We start from the raw sequence: 8,217 nt of genomic DNA, 5'->3' as shown, positions 1-8,217 counted from the left end.
TGCAAATGACAAGATTTCATCCTTTTTATGGCTGAGTAATGCTCTGTTGTATGTATGCACCACATCTCCTTTACCCACTCGTCTGTTGATGGACGCTCGGCGGCTTCCATAACTTGGCTGCTGTAGATGATGCTGCTAAAAGCTCAGGGGCGCATGGATCCCTTTGAATTCGTGTTTTTGTAATTTTTGGGTAAATACCCAGTAGTGTGATTACTGGATTGGAAGGCATTTCTATATTTAACTTTTAAAAAATTATTATTTATTTAAACAAAAGATTTTTTAAGTAATCTCTACACCCAACGTGGGGCTCAAACTCACAACCCTGAGATCAAGAGTCGCATGCTCTACCCACTGATCCAGCCAGGTGCCCACACCCCCACCTTTTTTCTTGGAAGACAGGCACCCCCTTGGGGTGCTTGGTTGGCTCATTCGGTTCGGTGTCCAACTCTTGATTTTGGCCTTAAGATTCTCTGTCTCGGGGGGAGGAGTCAAGATGGCGGATAAGTAGCAGCCTGAGACTACATCAGGTAGCAGGAGATCAGCTCGATAGCTTATCTAAACATTGCAAACACCTACAAATCCAACGGGAGAGCGAAGAGAAGAAGAACAGCAACTCTAGAAACAGAAAATCAACCACTCTCTGAAAGGTAGGACTGGCGGAGAAGTGAATCTAAAACGACGGGAAGATAGACCGCGGGGGGAGGGGCCGGCTCCCGGCAAGCGGCGGAGCAACGGAGCACAAAATCAGGACTTTTAAAAGTCTGTTCCACTGAGGGACATTGCTCCAGGGGCTAAACCGGGGTGAAGCCCACGCGGGGTCAGCGTGGCCCCAGGCCCCGCAGGGTCACAGAAGGATCGGGGGAGTCGGAGTGTCGGAGAGCTCGCAGCTATTAGAACGGAGAAGCCGGCTGCAGAGACAGAGCCGAGGACTAAACTCTCAGCTCGGGGTTACCTTGAACTGGTCGCGGGCTGGGTGAGCTCGGAGCGCGGCTAGAGGCTGGGGATACGGGAGTGATTGGGTGCTGTCCTCCGGGGGCGCACTGAGGAGTGGGGCCCCAGGCTCTCGGCTCCTCCGGGCCGGAGACTGGGAGGCCGCCATTTTCATTCCCGTCCTCCGGAACTCTACGGAAAGCGTTCAGGGAACAGAAGCTCCCAAAAGCGAACCCGAGCCGATTACTTAGTCCGGCCGCCGGTAAGGGCGGTGCAATCCCGCCTCGGGCAAAGACACTTGAGAGTCACTACAACAGGCCCCTCCCCCAGAAGATCAACAAAATATCCAGCCAGGACGAAGTTCATCTATCAAGGAGAAAGCAGATTCAATTCCTAAGACAGCAGAGCAATTCCAGAGGAGGAGAAAGCAAAGCACGGAACTCATGGCTTTCTCCCCATGATTCTTTAGTCTTGCGGCTACTTCAATTTTTTTTTCTTTTTTCAATTCTTTTTTCCTTTTTCTTTTTTCTTCTTCTGCTAAATTTTTTTTTAAACTTTTACCCTTTTCTTTTTTAACATTTTTTGACTAGTTCATCTAAATATATATATTTTTCTTTCTTTTTTATATTTTTTGTTTTATTTTTTAAATTTTTTTCTTTCTTTTTTTTTCAGAAGCTGTTTTTATCCCCTTTCTCCCCCCCACAATTTGGGGTCTCTTCTGATTTGGTTACAGCGCATTTTTCCGGGGTCTTTGCCACCCTTTTAGTAGTTTATTTGCTCCTTCATATTCTCTTATCTGGACAAAATGACAAGGCGGAAAAAATCACCACAAACAAAAGAACAAGAGACAGTACCAAAGGCTAGGGACCTAATCAACACAGACATGGGTAATATGTCAGATCAAGAGTTCAGAATGACGATTCTGAACATTCTAGCCGGGCTCGAAAAAGGCATGGAAGATATTAGAGAAACCCTCTCTGGAGATATTAAAGCCCTTTCTGGAGAAATTAAAGAACTAAAATCTAACCAAGTTGAAATCAAAAAAGCTATTAATGAGGTGCAATCAAAAATGGAGGCTCTCACTGCTAGGATAAATGAGGCAGAAGAAAGAATTAGTGATATAGAAGACCAAATGACAGAGAATAAGGAAGCCGAGCAAAAGAGGGACAAACAGCTACTGGACCATGAGGGGAGAATTCGAGAGATAAGTGACACCATAAGACGAAACAACATTAGAATAATTGGGATTCCAGAAGAAGAAGAAACCGAGAGGGGAGCAGAAGGTCTATTGGAGAGAACCATTGGAGAGAATTTCCCTAATATGGCAAAAGGAACAAGCATCAAAATCCAGGAGATGCAGAGAACCCCCCTCAAAGTCAACAAGAATAGGTCCACACCCCGTCACCTAATAGTAAAATTTACAAGTCTTAGTGACAAAGAGAAAATCCTGAAAGCAGCCCGAGAAAAGAAGTCTGTAACATACAATGGTAAAAATATTAGATTGGCAGCAGACTTATCCACAGAGACCTGGCAGGCCAGAAAGAGCTGGCATGATATATTCAGAGCACTCAACGAGAAAAACATGCAGCCAAGAATACTCTATCCAGCTAGGCTATCATTGAAAATAGAAGGAGAGATCAAAAGCTTCCAGGACAAACAAAAACTGAAAGAATTTGTAAACACCAAACCAGCTCTACAGGAAATATTGAAAGGGGTCCTCTAAGCAAAGAGAGAGCCTAAAAGTAGTAGATCAGAAAGGTACAGAGACAATATACAGTAACAGTCACCTTACAGGCTAATAATGGCACTAAATTCATATCTCTCAATAGTTACTCTGAATGTTAGTGGGCTAAATGCCCCAATCAAAAGACACAGGGTATCAGAATGGATAAAAAAACAAAACCCATCAGTATGTTGCCTACAAGAAACTCATTTTAGACGCGAAGACACCTCCAGATTTAAAGTGAGGGGGTGGAAAACAATTTACCATGCTAATGGGCATCAGAAGAAAGCTGGGGTGGCAATCCTGATATCAGATCAATTAGATTTCAAGCCAAAGACTATAATAAGAGATGAGGAATGACACTATATCCTACTCAAAGGGTCTGTCCAACAAGAAGATCTAACAATTTTAAATATCTATGCCCCTAACGTGGGAGCAGCCAACTATATCAACCAATTAATAACAAAATCAAAGAAACACATCAATAATAATACAATAATAGTAGGGGACTTTAACACTCCCCTCACTGAAATGGACAGATCATCCAAGCCAAAGATCAACAAGGAAATAAAGGCCTTAAATGACACACTGGACCAGATGGACATCACAGATCTATTCAGAACATTTCATCCCAAAGCAACAGAATACACATTCTTCTCTAGTGCACATGGAACCTTCTCCAGAATAGATCACATCCTGGGTCACAAATCAGGTCTCAACCGGTATCAAAAGATTAGGATTATTCCCTGCATATTTTCAGACCACAATGCTCTGAAGCTAGAACTCAATCACAAGAGGAAAGCTGGAAAGAACCCAAATACATGGAGACTAAACAGCATCCTTCTAAAGAATGAATGGGTTAACCAGGAAATTAAAGAAGAATTGAAAAAATTCATGGAAACAAATGATAATGAAAACACAACAGTTCAAAATCTGTGGGACACAGCAAAGGCAGTCCTGAGAGGAAAATATATAGCAGTACAAGCCTTTCTCAAGAAACAAGAAAGGTCTCAAGTACACAACCTAACCCTACACGTAAAGGAGCTGGAGAAAGAACAAGAAAGAAACCCTAAACCCAGCAGGAGAAGAGAAATCATAAAGATCAGAGCAGAAATCAATGAAATAGAAACCAAAAAAACAATAGAAAAAATCAATGAAACTAGGAGCTGGTTCTTTGAAAGAATCAATAAGATTGATAAACCCCTGGCCAGACTCATCAAAAAGAAAAGAGAAAGGACCCAAATCAATAAAATCATGAATGAAAGAGGAGAGATCACAACTAACACCAAAGAAATACAGATAATTATAAGAACATACTATGAGCAACTCTACGCCAACAAATTGGACAATCTGGAAGAAATGGATGTATTCCTAGAGACGTATAAACTACCACAACTGAACCAGGAAGAAATAGAAAACCTGAACAGGCCCATAACCAGTAAGGAGATTGAAACAGTCATCAAAAATCTCCAAACAAACAAAAGCCCAGGGCCAGACGGCTTCCCAGGGGAATTCTACCAAACATTTAAAGAAGAACTAATTCCTATTCTCTTGAAACTGTTCCAAAAAATAGAAACGGAAGGAAAACTTCCAAACTCATTTTATGAGGCCAGCATCACCTTGATCCCAAAACCAGACAAGGATCCCACCAAAAAAGAGAACTACAGACCAATATCCTTGATGAACACAGATGCAAAAATTCTCGCCAAAATACTAGCCAATAGGATTCAACAGTACATTAAAAGGATTATTCACCACGATCAAGTGGGATTTATTCCAGGGCTGCAGGGTTGGTTCAACATCCGCAAATCAATCAATGTGATAGAACACATTACTAAAAGAAAGAACAAGAACCATATGATACTCTCCATAGATGCTGAAAAAGCATTTGACAAAGTAGAGCATCCCTTCCTGATCAAAACTCTTCAAAGTGTGGGGATAGAGGGCACATACCTCAATATTATCAAAGCCATCTATGAAAAACCCACCGCAAATATCATTCTCAATGGAGAAAAACTGAAAGCTTTTCCGTTAAGGTCAGGAACACGGCAGGGATGTCCATTATCACCACTGCTATTCAACATAGTACTAGAAGTCCTAGCCTCAGCAATCAGACAACAAAAAGAAATTAAAGGCATCCAAATTGGTAAAGAAGAAGTCAAACTATCACTCTTCGCAGATGATATGATACTATATGTGGAAAACCCAAAAGACTCCACTCCAAAACTGCTAGAACTTGTATAGGAGTTCAGTAAAGTGTCAGGATATAAAATCAATGCACAGAAATCAGTTGCATTTCTGTACACCAACAACAAGACTGAAGCAAGAGAAATTAAGGAGTCAATCCCATTTACAATTGTACCCAAAACTATAAGATACCTAGGAATAAACCTAACCAAAGAGACTAAGAATCTATACACAGAAAATTATAAAGTACTCATGAAAGAAATTGAGGAAGACACAAAGAAATGGAAAAATGTTACATGCTCCTGGATTGGAAGAATAAATATTGTGAAAATGTCTATGCTACCTAAAGCAATCTACACATTTAATGCAATCCCTATCAAAATACCATCCATTTTTTTCAAAGAAATGGAACAAATAATCCTAAAATTTATATGGAACCAGAAAAGACCTCGAATAGCCAAAGGAATATTGAAGAACAAAGCCAAAGTTGGTGGCATTACAATTCCGGACTTCAAGCTCTATTACAAAGCTGTCATCATCAAGACAGCATGGTACTGGCACAAAAACAGACACATAGATCAGTGGAACAGAATAGAGAGCCCAGAAATCGACCCTCAACTCTATGGTCAACTAATCTTCGACAAAGCAGGAAAGAATGTCCAATGGAAAAAAGACAGCCTCTTCAATAAATGGTGCTGGGGAAATTGGACAGCCACATGCAGAAAAATGAAATTGGACCACTTCCTTACACCACACACGAAAATAGACTCCAAATGGATGAAGGACCTCAATGTGAGAAAGGAATCCATCAAAATCCTTGAGGAGAATGCAGGCAGCAACCTCTTCGACCTCAGCCGTAGCAACATCTTCCTAGGCACCACGGCAAAGGCAAGGGAAGCAAGGGCAAAAATGAACTATTGGGATTTCATCAAGATCAAAAGCTTTTGCACAGCAAAGGAAACAGTTCACAAAACCAAAAGACAACTGACAGAATGGGAGAAGATATTTGCAAACGACATATCAGATAAAGGGCTAGTATCCAAAATCTATAAGGAACTTAGCAAACTCAACACCCAAAGAACAAACAATCCAATCAAGAAATGGGCAGAGGACATGAACAGACATTTCTGCAAAGAAGACATCCAGATGGCCAACAGACACATGAAAAAGTGCTCCACGTCACTCGGCATCAGGGAAATACAAATCAAAACCACAATGAGATATCACCTCACACCAGTCAGAATGGCTAAAATTAACAAGTCAGGAAATAACAGATGCTGGCGAGGATGCGGAGAAAGGGGAACCCCCCTCCACTGTTGGTGGGAATGCAAGCTGGTGCAACCACTCTGGAAAACAGCATGGAGGTTCCTCAAAATGTTGAAAATAGAACTACCCTATGACCCAGCAATTGCACTACTGGGTATTTACCCTAAAGATACAAACATAGTGATCCGAAGGGGCACGTGTACCCGAATGTTTATAGCAGCAATGTCTACAATAGCCAGACTATGGAAAGAACCTAGATGTCCATCAACAGATGAATGGATCAAGAAGATGTGGTATATATACACAATGGAATACTATGCAGCCATCAAAAGAAATGAAATCATGCCATTTGCGACGACGTGGATGGAACTAGAGCGTATCATGCTTAGTGAAATAAGTCAATCGGAGAAAGACAACTATCATATGATCTCCCTGATATGAGGACATGGAGAAGCAACATGGGGGGGTAGGGGGATAGGAGAAGAGTAAATGAAACAAGATGGGATTGGGAGGGAGACAAACCATAAATGACTCTTAATCTCACAAAACAAACTGGGGGTTGCTGGGGGGAGGTGGGATTGGGAGAGGGGGAGCGGGCTATGGACTTTGGGGAGGGGAGGCGAACCATAAGAGACTATGGACTCTGAAAAACAACCTGAGGGTTTTGAAGGGTCAGGGGTGGGAGGTTGGGGGAACAGGTGGTGGGTAATGGGGAGGGCACGTTTTGCATGGAGCACTGGGTGTTGTGCAAAAAGAATGAATACTGTTACACTGAAAAAAAAAAAAAAAAAAAAAAAGATTCTCTGTCTCCCTCTGCCCCCTGCCCCCACCCCCGCCTGTGCATGCTTGCTCTCTCTTTCTCAAAAAAAAAAAAGGGGGGGGGCACCTGGGTGGTTCAGTTGGTTAAGCCACTGCCTTTGGCTCAGGTCATGATTTCAGGGTCCTGGGATCGAGTCCCGCATCAGGCTCCCTGCTCAGCAGAGAGCCTGCTTCTCCCTCTCCCTCTGCCTACTTGTGATCTCTCTCTCTCTCTCTGTCAGATAAATAAATACAATCTTTAAAAAAAATTAAAGACAGTCACCCCCTATTTTTAACTTTCTGAGGAATCTCTGTACATTTTCCACAGTGGCTACACATCCTCGCCAATACTTGCCATACTTTGTGTTGTTGATTTCAGCCATCCTGACACGTGTGAGGGGCATCTCCCGTGGTTTTGATTTGGGGCTCCCTGGTGATCAGTGATGTTGAGCACCTTTTCCTGTGTCTGCTGGCCATCGGGATGTCTTCTTTGAACAAATGTCTGTTCATTTGTTTGCCCATTTTTAATTGGATGATTTGTTTCCTAGAGGTTGTGTTGTTCTTTGTATATTTTGGATACTAATCCTTTATTGAATATGTCATTTGCAGGTATCTTCTCCCATTCAGTAGGTTGCCTTTTAGTTTTGTTGATTGTTTCACTGGGCAGAAGCTGTTTATTTTGACACAGTCCCCATAGCTTATTTTTGCTTTTGTTTCCCTTGCCTCAGGAGACACACCTAGAAAAATGTTGCTGTGGCCAGTGTCAGAGAATTTACTGCCTGTGCTCTCTTCTAGGACTTTCATGGTTTCAGGTTTTTAGGTCTTTCATCCATTTTAAGTTTATTTTTTACGTATGGTATAAAAATAATCCATTTTCCAAACACCCGTTGTGGAAGAGACTTTTTCCTATTGGATCTTCTTTCCTGTTTTGTCAGACGTTAATTGACTATATAATCGTGGGTTTATTTCTGGGTTTTTGTGTCTACTTTTGTGCCAGTACCATACTGTTTTGATTCCTACAGCTTTGTAGTATAACTTGAATTCTGGAATTGTGATGCTGCCAGCTTTGCTTTTCTTTTTCGAAATTGCTTTGGCAAATTCAGAGTCTTTAAAAATATGGAATGCTTCATGAATTTGCATGTCCTCCTTGGGCAGGGGCCAAGCTAATCTCTGTATCATTCCAATTTTAGTGTATATGCTGCCAAAGTGAGCACTACATTTCTGACTTTTTTTTAATTTCAAGTTTTTATTTAAGTTCAAATTAGTTAATGTATATGGCAAAATTGGTTTCAGGTGTAGAATTCAGTAATTCA

At 41.6% G+C, this 8,217-nt stretch overlaps 1 non-coding gene across 1 annotated transcript; it reads right to left on the bottom strand.

Annotated features, from left to right (window-relative positions):
* Window positions 1-8,014: 8,014 nt before the first annotated feature.
* LOC123955850 lies at window positions 8,015-8,118 on the bottom strand. Its single transcript, XR_006821395.1, has one exon. It is a non-coding gene; the product is annotated as a U6 spliceosomal RNA (small nuclear RNA).
* Window positions 8,119-8,217: the final 99 nt, after the last annotated feature.

Source organism: Meles meles, chromosome 13 (genome assembly GCF_922984935.1).
Source record: "Meles meles chromosome 13, mMelMel3.1 paternal haplotype, whole genome shotgun sequence".
Classification (NCBI taxonomy): Eukaryota; Metazoa; Chordata; class Mammalia; order Carnivora; family Mustelidae; genus Meles; species Meles meles.
This window is presented reverse-complemented; position numbering and strand designations above follow the sequence as displayed.